This window comes from Cebidichthys violaceus, unplaced genomic scaffold, assembly GCF_023349555.1.
Source record: "Cebidichthys violaceus isolate CVI_PGR_0920_01 unplaced genomic scaffold, fCebVio1.0.p SCAF_58, whole genome shotgun sequence".
Taxonomy (NCBI): Eukaryota; Metazoa; Chordata; class Actinopteri; order Perciformes; family Stichaeidae; genus Cebidichthys; species Cebidichthys violaceus.
Window position 1 is genome coordinate 1,074,790 of NW_027176794.1, and position 14,421 is coordinate 1,089,210.

Consider the following 14,421-nt stretch of genomic DNA (forward strand, 5'->3'; position numbering starts at 1 on the left):
GCAACCTGATAAAATGCTTGAGCAATTTCAAAGGCCATATATCAAACAGTACACGACATTAACATCGAATCAATATCTGAGAGGTCCACACCCATAAGCAATAACGCTGAGCATTAATAACCAGCAGGGGTATGAGAGATAAATAACTAGAAATATAAAACAACACACTGTCATACTGTGAGATGAGTATCTGACCTGCCCTTGTCAGTGAGCAGAGAACAGCTGCTCATGACCCAATTTCACGTGGATACATAATTCAGTGGCGAGCTATAAGACTTCCACACCACTATAAAAATATTCATCAAAACAAGTTAGCAAATCTATTTCAACAGATTCACTTACGATCCCTCGTTTCGACATTGCAACTGCTTCATTAGTTGGGAGAACTACTCATAAAAGCTTCACTGACCCAAATAAGTCAAGTTGATCAACGCATTGCCCAAGTTGATAAGTTTAAAAGATTTAAGATGGAATAAAAAAGACTTGACTCATTAACCATGAAAGTCAAATCAGACTGACAGCAGTTCAACTAATACAGAAATTAATATAACAGCAGCAGTCACAGTGGAAAAAGTGTTTGGAAGTGATATTTCACCAACACATCAATCAAAAAAAGAGAACAGTAAATTATACATTTAAAATGTGTCTGCTAATTAAAAATAGAGGATTGAAATATTTCATCATCTGCATCTCCTTTTTCACTGTCCAATTTTGAATAAACCAAAACACCAATTATACTGCAGTTGTTCTAGCTGTGGTTCTGTTGTGATACAAACAAATAAATGGCAATTAAATGTTCACCCATAACAACAAACAACAATTTGTTGGGAGGACAATATGCCTAAAATGTGCCCTTGTTTCAATACCCAAAGCACTTGAGTACATTATTTTGGGGCATGTGTTTTCAAAAATGCTTGTGCACCAACATATATCCATCAGATACATCTATTCACAGACTGCACATGATATTTATGAGGCAAGAGGCAATATGTGTTCTCCACCACGAAATAGAAAGATTTAACTAGTTCATTGAGATATCTGGAGAAATAAATATTGTAGAAAATACAAATATTATTTTATATATATATATATATATACATATATATATATATATATATGTATATATATATATGTATATATATATATATATATATATATATATGTATATATATATATATATATATATATATATATATATATATATATGTGTGTTGAAACACTTTGTACACAGGCATTTTCACCAACAGACTGCATCTTTTACACAGAAGCATGCAAATGCAGTTCATTCACTTTTCAGCAAAACCAGGTTACAGAACAGAGCCAAAAACTGATTAAGGCTCAGGTATGGAGACAGAAAAAGGAAAGTGGAAATCACCCCAATCCCTAATTTTTGGGACACCTGAAATAGGCCAGAGGCTGATTTCCTCCTATCAGAGGAGCCCTGGGAAGCCTGAGAGACTGGAGGGAACAGAAGAGGGGGAGGAGGGGAAGGAGGGGGAGGGATGATGGCTGCGGTGGGGGGATTCAGCGGGGCCTTAAGTGTGCTATCATAGGCGTCTCTTGTGCCTGCCTGCTTTATTTGCAGTAGTCAGGTTAATGAGTCCACCAGCCCACTTGATGTTGAGAGGCCTGCCACAAAGAGTTGCCTCATTAGAGCTAGCCTGGCACGCTGCTCTGAGACAAAGGGACATTCACGCTTCTGAATGCCTTTACGCTCCTCAATGCTGCCAGCCTGCAAGGGCCAACGCCGTGGCATAGCCCCCTGCACACGTCCTGGCTCCTGGCCAGCCACACCACGACCCTCAGCCTGGCTGGCTGGACTAGCAGGCTGCTGCAGCGCTGCTAAGCATTGGTGTGAAGGAAAGCTTCACCAGCAACAGCCTGCTGTGTGTTAGCGTGTGTCTTTTAAAGAGAACTGGGAATTTGCAAAAGCCACGGCAGGAGTCCAGCCGACATGCTACAATATCAATGACTGCGATTGGTGCTCCGACTCTCAGGATGTGTGTGACTGAGCTCTTCCCCTGCTTTCCTCCTCGCTGTATCTTTGCATTCCCTTGCTGTGGGCTTCAACTCAACACTCCTCACTTTGTGAGCGAACCACCTTGTTAAAACAACTCACTGCTAACAAATCTTCAATACATAAATAAAACCATATCAAATGCTACAAAGCTATCAAGTCTTGTTCATAATGTACAACAACAAAAATCTATATTGTGACACACAAAAATAGCTTATAATATATATTTAAAATATTGTGGTTAACCCTGTTATATCTGAAATGTCACTCATATATGTAATACAAAGGATCACTTTTCAATGTATCCTTCACAATCCATTTCAAAGGTTAGTCACCGATCATAAATCCACCGCAAAACACAAGATAATACATCACACTTTTACAAAATACTGTGCATGGACATAGAACCATAAGGGAGACATGAACAAACACCCATATTTCATGATTGATGCACTGGCAAAGATCCAGTTCACCACTTCCATGCAAGAATACAAAAATCCATTTCTCTCAAGGCTTGGGGTCAGGAGTTAAATATTTTCTGCATAGGCAATCCGCTCTTTCTGCCACACTATTTATAGCGCAGGCAGAAACAGCTGAGCTGACTGCAGTGATGTCACTTGCGCTGATGGAATGCTTTGTTCCACAGCGTGTGCGCATGCCACCTGGGTCTGTGCGAGCTGCGAGGGGAAGCTCGATGTGGGAGCCAAGATGGCTGACAGTTGCCCCATTTTTCAAGTGTAAAAAAACCCCCCATCCCTATCTCTTTGAACCAGGCTGCCCACAGACCCGTATACAGTACATAACCTTATAGAAGCGTTCTTTCCTCCGTCATGCCTCTGTGTGTTAATGTCATGAAAGGTATCAGTATTTGTGGCTTCCATTTGGAGCGGAGCGCTCATGCCAAAGTAGGATAACATCAGGGTTACCACACACACTGCAGCTGAATCGGAGAGACTAACACGCAGGATCTTAAAGCATTTCACTGTTTGTCACTCAGTGCATTACATGCATACGGTTGAGGCGTTGAAGAAGTACTATATCCATATATATTTTTAGTAAGCCTTTGGGCTTCTTTCAGTGTCCCTAAAAGAGCATGGTTGCCTGGCAACCATTATTGTTGCCATGGAGATTCATGTGTTGGCAGCTGCTGCAATCAGCATTAACTCAAGGCACATATTCTCATTCCGATAGTCAGGCGATGGGAAGGCAACTAGGACAGACAGTCAGAGAGGGATAGTAATCAGTGTGAAACATATGCTCCTCCATTACTCGCTGCATTAATACAATTATATCAAAAGAAATTTATGGCTGTGCTTTGGTGCAATGATCACATTGCAGGCAGAGGCATAAAATTCCACCTCATAACGGATCCCCACTTTCATTAAATAAATGGCAGCAGGCTGTAACACAATGGAAAACAATGCCATTTTGCCTGTGACATAAACATATTTGTTAAAAATGTCTCCGTTTAGAGTCACATTAGAGACTGTAAATGTGTGTGTCTTTTTTTTCTTTCTTTAAAAGCATCAAGGTGAAAAGCTGTTTACACTCTGCTTCAGTAACGGTTAATAACAATAAGAAAAATAGTGTCCCTGCTGTGAAATACATAAGCAGCGCTTACAAATGGTGATGACAGTGTTGTTTATGTAGCCTGTTAAATAATTTCTCAAGGAACCTTCTTGCACTGAACTAACCATACACCAACTGAGAGACAGTCAGGGTTATGTTTAGTTATACATTTCTGAATAAACAATATTTTTAGTAGCTCTCTGCCAGCTGCTGCTGATTTTATTTCAACCTGTTGGGGGATAAGTGATATTTACCCTTTTCCATTGTTCATATGGGTACTACTGGAACAATTGCAGCCCTGTTGAGAGTAGACACGCATAGGAATCATAATAGCAGTTATTTCCTCTCTGGGTTTTTTTTTCCAGGGCCCAGCTCTTTCCGTCATTTTACTGTTGACATCACAGAGCTATGTGGGGATAAAGAGGCAGAGAAAAACAATAACAGACCCATTGACCCCCATTTCACAAACCTTGGGGGTATCAGAGAAATCCACTTACAAGGCTGGAACAGACCTGCTGATTGGGCCTCAATGGGCTTTGTATTAGGGAGTAGTGGGAATGCAGCGGAAGGTCCTGACTGCTGCCATTTCAGAGCGAGGATGTTTCTCCGACTGATAGGGCATATTTACATCTCACCCCCTGTGCACCTTGGAGGAGATGACAATGCTGAACTGTATCTCGAATCAGAGGGACAATTGGATAAGCGTGCAATGCAGTTATTGAACTATACATTAATCCACACTGTGCCTTGTCAAATCAGTGATCTGATCATATCACTCCTGCTGCATCTATTTGAGCAGCAGCTCTGGAAAACAAGCTATTAGAGCAAAATGATTTTTAGAAGCATTAGCATCTGTGTCCAGAATTAATTAATTAGTTTATTTCAACTACTGCTTCATGGACGATGAGAGTATTCACTACATTTAAAGATATGTAGGGCTGTTAAAGCACACCATGCTTACGCCGCTCATCTCAAAATCGTATGAAAGACAGGGGTTTCCCTTTCAGCACACCAACCCCTACAACATCTACTTCACTAAAAAAGAAAACCTTAGGTTAATGATTTAGTAAATTTCCCCGCTCTTACAGCTTTAATTGCCCTACACAAGAGAAACATGGCTTTGAGAGTCAGACGTGATAATCTCCCGGCATAAGCATTAGAATGGAGGCTCACCTTGCTTTCTCAGGATGCTGCTGGTTGACATTTAACATCACAGAGAGAGGGGAGGTGGAGAGCCAGGTGCCCTACATGCACATTTGACCCCCTGCTAATGTCAGAGGGGGAAGGTCCCACACACTCATCCTCGATTCACTCGCACAAAACACTGCAAGGGCGCATAGTACAAAGTATCTGTCTCAGTGATTACAGACAGGATTCAGTTTCCTGTTTTATAGGTTCATGAAGCGGGAGGCGCAATTCATCCAAAATATCACAATTCTAGATAACACATCATTTTTAGAATTCAGGTTAATGTTGCTAATGTCAAATATAGGGTTAATATTGTTTGATAGTAGGAAAAATAAAGCTTTATGTGATCATAAAGAGCATTCTATGAGGACACTTTTGTGTCTTATAAATTTACCTAAACTAAGTCATATCACAAACCACCTACACAAAATGTACTCTCTAGACATCCTCTCTAATATATTATTCTTTGAAATTACAGGTAGTGTTGAATGTGTAATTTTAAGAGAAATTAAAGCAAAGCTATAGGTGAACAATTTAATTCTGGGCGAAAAGCTCAATGTCTGCAAGGGAAGATGCACACTTTGGAGGACACACAGCCAGCAGGCCTGTAACCCAGTGCAGATGACCTGGTTCTGCTTGCACGCAACCATGAAATAACAACTGCTGTTTGGTGTTTGATGTTAGCTTGGGGAGTGTACTGTCCCTGCTCAGGCTAAGCAGCCAAACGTTATGGTCAGGATTTCTTTGAAAAAATAAAAAGACGGAAAAACAATTGCAATGAGGCTATCCTGAAACCCTGCAGGATTTACTGGGTTATCCTACAATTCTGGAGTCTATAGATTGCAGCTCAGGACTGGTGGCATGAAACATTGAAACACAAATAATCAGTTTTTTAGAACACACCAGACGTCATTTTGATATTGAACTCCTAAAAACTGCTGAAATGCATAATGCATATTCATGAAGAAAGAAGCAATTACATGTGAACATGGTTTAATAACATAAGAGCGTATAACTACTTTTATAAACAACAGTTATTGATATTGTTGTAGCTGCACGGTTACCATAACAACCACGCTTTGTGATATAGGAAAATTGTGCTTTGTTGAGTTTTTATTCGTTCATTTTTACAAACTAATGTACGTATGAAATTGATTTGTGTCTCCAAACGCAATTTACAAACTGTGACACAAATGCCAATACAAATACACTGAATGCATTTTATTCATAAATTAATTGAATTGTTCTTAAGAACAAATATCAAGACAAGCGTTGAATGGAAAGTAGTTAAAGTGGCAATCCTTAAGATTTCAGTCCTTGTTTATTTAGAATTTCTATTTGAGTGAAAACAAAGGACTTGTGCTCAGAGTTCAGCAGTCTGGAGTCACGGGCTGAGTCCGAAATTCCATGCTGCTTTCCAGAATTGTGTGCATAGTTTCAATTTGGTGTGTATATACAACGGAGAAAAACTGTAATACAGCTTTTATTTCCAGGAATGTTGCCATAGACACCTAGTTCGTAATACTGCAAATATTTGAATACTGCAATACTTTCTTCAGTGGGCCAGGCTCAGTCACCCTTGTGTCGCCTCCTTCAGTGATGACTTACTTAAATCTAAATATTCAAGATTGCCATTTAATACATGCAAAAGCTTCTTACGGTCCTGATGTAAATTAGATTTGGGCACAACATAACTGAAAGAAATTGTCATTATTTTAATCAAATATTCCATTAATAAATATTCCATATATTTCTACTCAACCTATGGAAATACACAGTATGCTCCCTCTTTCTTATGTGGTACTGCATGTATGTTTACCTGTCTGTGTTGCTTTTGTAACAATAGAAGAAGCATCTTTTGATTTCAGCAGGAAACCAAAACTACTTTTTTTAAACTCAACGTGTATATTCAGGATTGTAGTGACTGCTTCTTACCAAACTGACTATTGAGTATATTTGAGTTTAAGAGAATTCCAATGCAACTAAAAACACATTAGAATTTGTTAAAACAATTACGCTAATATTTTTAAGTTGCTGTCTAACATCTATCAGCAACAAATCTGTACAAATATGAAAGCACAAATACTCATCCAAATCAAACTTCAGTTCAAACAGTTATTCTTTATTTAAATCAAATTGTTACCAAACAAATATTGTCATATTTTTTCTTTAAACACGTTAATTATAGGACGACTGCACAACTATGCTACAATTACAATTATTCACCAATATCTGATGTGTAAAAAAGAAGTAATGCCAACATGTCAAACAAGCTTTGATGTACATTTTATGCAGAATGATATAGTACAAAGAGCAACATCGTTTAAGCTGTGTGAGTCTGGGGAAGGGGGGGGGTGATGCATGATGCAAAATATAAGGGGGGGGCTGATGGAAAGGCTGCGATTATTAAGGCTCCTCGTTGCTAAAACTGATGCAACTATAACGCTTACAGCTGCAGAGCCTGCAGCTGCGCACATTTTACTACATAGCACATTTTCGTCTCGATTTGCTTTCCAATTCGTTACACTGCTTCCCAAAAAGACTAACACCGATGCTTATTGAGGAGCCTTAATGTCTACAAGTACGTTTCAAATTAGAGTAATGCATGCTAATTTACCCGGTGCTAAATGTTAATTGGTCTTGAGTAAAAATGCAGTTGTTTCCTTTTCATTTTAGTACATTCTTAAACAGGTACGTCTCGCGTGGCCGTGCTGCTGATGCAGGCCTGCTTATAGGATTTACTGTCAGCAAATAACGGAATAGCTTCGGTCGAAAACGCACGTAGAGAAAAACAGCATTTCGATGTCGCCTTCGAGTTTTTGCACTTGTTCCTGTAGGACTCTGCGTAAAGAAAGCCGTGCATAAGAAGGGCGTTTCGATCCTGCAGCCTCCGTGTGTTTCTTTTTTTTTGGTGTAAACGAATGGATTCACGATGATAACGCGCTGCCACTGACTACATTATTTTATGCAATTTCGTCAGATCGGCTCGGTGCTGTGCAGGCGGCTATAACCTCTTTTTGTCCGTTGAGTCCTCAGGTGTGGAGAACAACGTGTCACTGAGACAGGAATCCCATTCCAGAGCTGTTAAACGCATATCCAGCAGAAGAGTGAGACAGATGGACGGTGTACAGTTTAATAACAAGTCCAAATCCAGTCTTACTTGGCCGTGTGTTTCCATCCGCCGACTAACTGCTGCACAGGACCCCAACTTCCTCGATTAGGCTGCAACTTTTACAAACTTCCACCTCTGTCCAAATGATGGAATTTCCATCTGCAGCCACTAGTTATTATACTTTCTTTCTCTCCCACTTCTTTCCCCCCTTCAGGCCACCCCTCTTACCCCCTTTTTTTTAAACAGGGGGCCCAGTGACTGGCTCTTGATTAATAAATGTTTATGTGTTTTGAAGTGCGGGACAAAAGGGGTTGGCCTGTGACCCCTAGGAGCCCCGACCTTGTGCGGGTTCATTGTGAGGCGCTGGGAAAGGGGCTTTGGGACGGAGACCCCGGGCCACTGACCCAAACACATCCCAGAGCCCTGCCATTCATGTGCGCACCGCTGCATGTCGCCCCGCAGCTCCCATTGTTTCAGCGGGAACAATAGCGTCCCCCCCCCCCCCTCCCTCTCTTTCAGAGAGAAAGCAGCTTTCAAACTTCCCTCTACATGTAGCCTGATGCAAGCCCCAGCAGACTTTCCCTCTAACCCTTCAAACAGCTAAAGAATAAAAAAATGTTGACAAAACGTTAACGCTGTTAGTGGTAGCCCACGTTGCATCACACGCCAACGTTGCATCATTGCACTGACTGGGTTCTTGCAGCCGTCAAAGGCCAACACTGTAACAGAGTGAAACAATACAACAGTAACGGAGTGAAACTGTGAACGAGATAATGGATGTGCAGAGGATGACGGGAGGAGGGAAGTCGAAGAAACAAAGCGTGAATAACACCTCGGCTATTTCTAATGCTGGAATCAGATATATATATATTAATAGGTCGGAGGTAATAGGCATTAGCGGGCCTGTGTGTTCCGCCTTGGCTACAGGGTTAGTGAGGTTACTCAAATGACATCATACATGGGGCCCTGGTTTCGATTGGGTCTTTGCCTGGGAGTCAATCACGGCAGGAAGTGAAGGGGATACAAAGAGCAGTGCAGGACTGCAACTTGTTTCAATCAATGGCTGCATCAATGTTGAACACCCAACCAAGATTATACCTATAACTACATAGCCTCTGTCCTCAAATCTGTCCAACAGAAAGAGCGTAAATGCTAGAAAAGTGTGCAAACAGAAATGAAAATGATTCATTTACCCTTAAGATCAAAATAGGGAGAGATTATTTTCATTATAGGCCTGAAATACATTATAGACAAAACAGAAAAAAACCTTGCTCAGATGATCTGGGCAGGATCAACATACAATTGGACCAACATAGTTTAGCCAAGAAATTGAGTTGCAATAGCGGCCAGATGCGTGAAACTGTAACGCACTAATGGACCTCTCAAGACAAACGGCATTAAACATGATTAATTGTGGCCGGCTAGGTGACGATCCCGCTACACACAGTCCTAATGTAGAGCTTCACTGGATTATAGAATAGTTATTGCTGCACATATAACTGTAACATATCTACTGTAACATGTTACACTGCACACTGAGAAGCAGTTTAACGGCTACAAAATACGTGAAAATGTGATAGAAATAATAATATAAAAACACACTCGACATAGGCTATAGGATTTTCCAGAGCGCGCATATATATTTGCGTTTCAGTGTGCGCGTATTCGTGGGCTATGTATAAAATCATGTGTGCGCGCGTGTGCATGTGAGGAGAGAGAGAGAGAGAGAGAGAGAGAGAGAGAGAGAGAGAGAGAAAAAGAGAGAGAGATTTTATTGTAATGCACAGAACGACCTGCCCTCTTTTGAAAAAAGCAAGAAAGCGCAGCCATGCTTTGCAGAGGCTCTAGCATCGCTCTCATTGGTAGTATGAGCTTCTCGCCAAACGGAGTCTTTGCTTGTCCGCCGCCACTCCGAAAGGAACCGGGAATACAAGCGACTGCCTCCGCGATGTAAAGATCTGCAGTGAGGTATTAATGCTAAAGTGAAGTGAAATACAGCAGAGCACGGATACATATTAGCAGAGCGCAGTGTTCTGGGATCCACTACACGGCGTGGACCAAATCATGGTGAGTATCTGATGCTTGCGTTTGCTTTATGCTCGACCTTTTGATCAAATATTCATGAGATGAACGTGTAGTCTTGCTTCACCCGTTCGTAGAATATGTATTTCAATAGTTCAGATGAGAATACTGATCATTTTTTTGTCTGCAGAGAGGTGTTTGTTCTTTACGCTCCCACATGCACGTTGCACTTGCCATTGTTATTGCGGGCTTTTGGGGGAATGAACCACTTTAGGAAAGAGAGCGAACAAAAAGAAGGCACTATAAAAAGCATCACTAAACCCGAGCAGAGTGGACAGATCGTTTTATGTCGACGGTTGCATAATCAATAAGAAGGGGAAAGAGGACGGCGGATTTCTGAGCCACGTCGTTTGTTCGTTGCGCGGCGCTAAAGGACAATAGGGGTCGTGTTCCTGTCGGTGGCCAGTTACATAGAAGGACCCGAAATATGGTGATGTGCTGACGAGCCGTGATGAGGCTCCAAACGATGGCCGATACGAGAGATGCCGGATTTTCAGGGGACGTTTCCGTCTAAAATGGCGTTTCCCTTTGTTTCTGCGTCCCTCTCATCTCTGTTATAGCGAGTGGGTAATGCATTGCAATTACCATATCTGCGAGCCTGCGCCTCTTCATTTTCACTACACTGCTTTACACGCAGGGGATTTTGCTCTTTAATGGTAAAACACGGGGCTGTCAGATGTAGAACGGGTCCCCAGGATGATGAGCTCAGAGGCTCCGGCAGGCTCAGACAGGGAAGCAGGTGATTGTTAATTAGGAGTAGACAGCACTGACTTCATTTGAATTTCAGCAGTTTTTAGCCTGCAATCGTAGACATGCAAATCAATAGGTTCTCTGTCTGCATCACTGCAGATAATACTGGATTATGATCGCATTTGATCTCGTATCTGTGTCAGCCCACATACAATAACGCAATTATTATGAAAGTAATGTATCCTTTGATGCGCATGTCAAGCATAACCCTCGTGACAGATGCAATACTATTGACTTATTAAGTGTCATTTTTAAAATAGTATTCCAAGCACTAAAAATCAGTCGCAGCACATCACATCAAACAGCGGGCTCAGGATGACACGAGCATCCCTCCCTCATCCCAATGTGTGTGTGTAAAGTGTAAGAGAAGGAGTGCATGTGCGCATGCCCGTGCATGAGTGTGAGTCTGCAGTGTGTTTGTACGTACACGCGTGTGCTCCTCTTCTTTTTTTTTTTTTCTTTTTTTTTTAATAGTGCAATGTTGCATAACCGTTCTCAACCAATGCCAGATTCAGGGCTTCACAATTTGCGGGGCCATTGTTGGCATTTCCTCTGTTGGCCCGTAAACTCACACACACGCGCACAAACAAGTTCACAAAGCAACTGCAGGACTATTAACACATTTCGGCGATGAACGTTAATACTCCGAATAGGAAGTCGTCAATTTCCCTCCTAGTTTCAAGGACACAGGGTAGTCATGAGGAGGACGATGGGTAATATAGAGGAACATCTGTTTGCCCGGTGACGTCAACACCCCCCCTTTTACACCCCCCACCCAACCCAACCCACCCCCCCCCCCCCCCCTTCCCAATCCTCTTGTGCTGAAGGCAGATGCCTCATTTGTTAGGCTGGAGCACCATTAATCCCAAAGTCAGAGGAAAAGACCGGACGGAAAGAGATCAGTCCCATTTAGGCGGTGTCAGTGCTGGGCTCGCGCTGCACTGCTCGGTCTCGGTGTCCCGGTCAGTTTGCTGTTGGGGAGATGCGCGTGCAGGGGCGCATGTACGTATAGAGCACCGCTGTGTTCAGGACAACCGCAGTTACCACGGCTCTTCAGCTGCCCAGTTTGCAATTTGCGGCAGTTTTTAACGTATGACCCGCAACTAGCGGCTGCATGCTTGTGTGTTTGCGTGCGTGTGTGCCTGTGTGTGTGTGTGTGTGTGTGTGTGTGTGTGTGTGTGTGTGTGTGTGTGTGTGTATGCGTTATGTGACTAGGAAAATCAATATTTTGGACATGGACAGTGACTTTTTTTCTGTATAATGGACGCCAACTGATTTTTTTTAACAGGTCAATGGGGAATATGAGATTTTTGTCATCTGCAATTCTTTGTGAAGTTCATGACGCATTTTGTGTTTTCTTTTTTTGTAGGTGCATTATGGGATAATGGAGGACTTTTACGCTTTCTGCACTTTTGGACAAAGCAGTCGACGGAAAAGCATCAAACGGAGTCCTTTTCCGCCTGCAAAAGCGGCCTGGGACTTATAACCACTTTGCCCAAAAACTACCTGGCTGTTTTGCGTTTAAGTTATTCCTGTAAACTAACCTCTTGTCCCTACAATTGAATGTTGTGGGGTGTTTTTTTTTTTTTTTACATAATACGGTAGACTTGCACAACAACCGGGAGAGGATTTGATCTCTTTGGACCCGTGCTTGGGATTTTTTTTCTTTTTTACATTTTTGACCAAACTTGACATCCCGATACAGTTTTTAGTCACACAACACGGGCCTCAAAAGCTGCAAAATTATGTGATTTATAATTGTAAAAACAGATTTGACGGAAACGTATACGAAGTGTCTGGCCGCTTCCCACAGCAGAGTGAATGCAGCTGGACACACACGACACATTCATGCACACATGCATGCAAACACACACAGACGAGCGGGTTGTGTCTCTCCGTGTTCACAGCGGACCTTGATTTAATGTCTTACAATTAAGGCACGCGGTGAATGCCAAGAGATTATCCTTCTTTCTTCGGATGTCTGCAGATCCAAAAAAACACATCACATCTTTTAACTAATTACATTTCTTGACAGCAGTCTATTGGTGTTGCTTTCTCAGTAAAGGTTTGCTTCTGTCGTTTCAAACTGTAACGCATTACTCATGTACCGTCTCTTTCCCCCTCTCGTCCAACAATAAAGTAAATACATACAACCATTTTAAAGCTCTGTTTTTTTCATGTGGACATGCATGTGATGGCTGCTGTGTGTGTGTGTGTGTGTGTGTGTGTGTGTGTGTGTGTGTGTGTGTGTGTCTGCGTGCGTGCGTGTGTGTGTGTGTGTGTGTGTCGGTGGGAGCTGTCCATCCTCACACAGGCTTCCCGAAAGCGCTGTCCACCTTCTGTGGTGCTGAAATCTGCGCACCACAGATCAGCCTTTTGTTTCACTCGCCTGTCGGTGCAAAGGCGGAAATGGCTCAACTATTTGACTGTAGTAGAGGAATGCAACCCGGGCCCGGCAACATATAAACCGAATACACACAGAAACATAACTAGGCTGAAAAAAATAAATCATTCTGCAGTTATTTCATCTAGCAGGTAGTCGAAGACTTCACTTCTCTTAAATCGTAAAGGAAGAAATGTGCAAACGGTGTGACGGTGGTGTAACTGATTTCTACGGCGTTTTGAACAATAATACCTCAAAATAAAAACACCACCGCGATTAAGTGACATTTACTGTCGCTTATTTAGAGAGAATTGTTGAGCAGATCTGCAGTGGAAACAAGTGAACATCGTGTCCTAGCGACACATTCTTCTCCCACTTGCTTTGGAAAAAAAGAAAGAAGGAAACATGTAATATTCGCAGTGAAGCAGGTCCAGTCTCGCCATCCTGCAATAACCTAAAACGGCCTTGCATGACAAGTATATTACACTATGATTTATTTGAACTGCATATTCATTTCCATAGCACGGTGCCAGTGTGGAATGTAAATGAGGAAGTGGGCTAAGGACCTCTGCAGATACGAACTGAAATGTCTGATTAGATTGATAAGAGGTTTGGAAACAAAACCTTTTTGCATTTGATGAATGCAATAGCTAGAGAGTCGTATGGCATGTTCGCTGGATGAAACAACATCCTCCAATCGCAGTGTGTCGCCTAGTGGCGTTCAGGGGCGCTGCAGTCTGTTAATAAACCGTGATAGAGGATAATGCTTTTTATAGAGTTGAGAATTTGACAAACAACTGGAATTATGATAAGCTGGAGCTACACTTCACACCATTTAAGTGCTGCATTTGTTTATGTTGTCACTCAAGACAGATAAAATGCACATAAGTGCAGACTTTGACAGCAGACAATCACATCTTGATTAATGCACATCATCGCTGAGAATGGCAGTAGGGGTGATGGATGGAAGAAGGGCCTGATGGGGAGGGGGGGGGGTTATCCAATCAATTCACCAACATATTAATGTTTATTTCCTTTAATCCTTCAAATAAGCAATGAGTGGTGAAGGCAATCAACGATAAGGCGAGAGGAAATACGAGAGTTCATCTATATTCGAAAATAATTAAATGAGGAGAGACTTACTGCCAGTCCTAAACTACTAAAAAGTAGAGCAAAAGAGCATTAATCTTTGATGCGTGTGATCAGGTGCTACAATCTTAAAAATGACACGAGTGAGTGCCAATGTTGCAGGCAGCTGCAACATTTACCAGTAAATGAAACTGCAACTTGGCCGCCTCTAGAATAAATAGAGCAGCCTAC

At 42.0% G+C, this 14,421-nt stretch overlaps 1 long non-coding RNA gene across 1 annotated transcript; it reads left to right on the top strand.

Moving 5' to 3' along the window:
• The first annotated feature begins 9,713 nt into the window (after nt 1–9,713).
• LOC137888846 (uncharacterized) lies at nt 9,714–12,874 on the top strand. The gene is made up of 2 exons (XR_011105190.1): nt 9,714–9,953; nt 12,088–12,874. It is a non-coding gene; the product is annotated as an uncharacterized lncRNA (long non-coding RNA).
• Nucleotides 12,875–14,421: the final 1,547 nt, after the last annotated feature.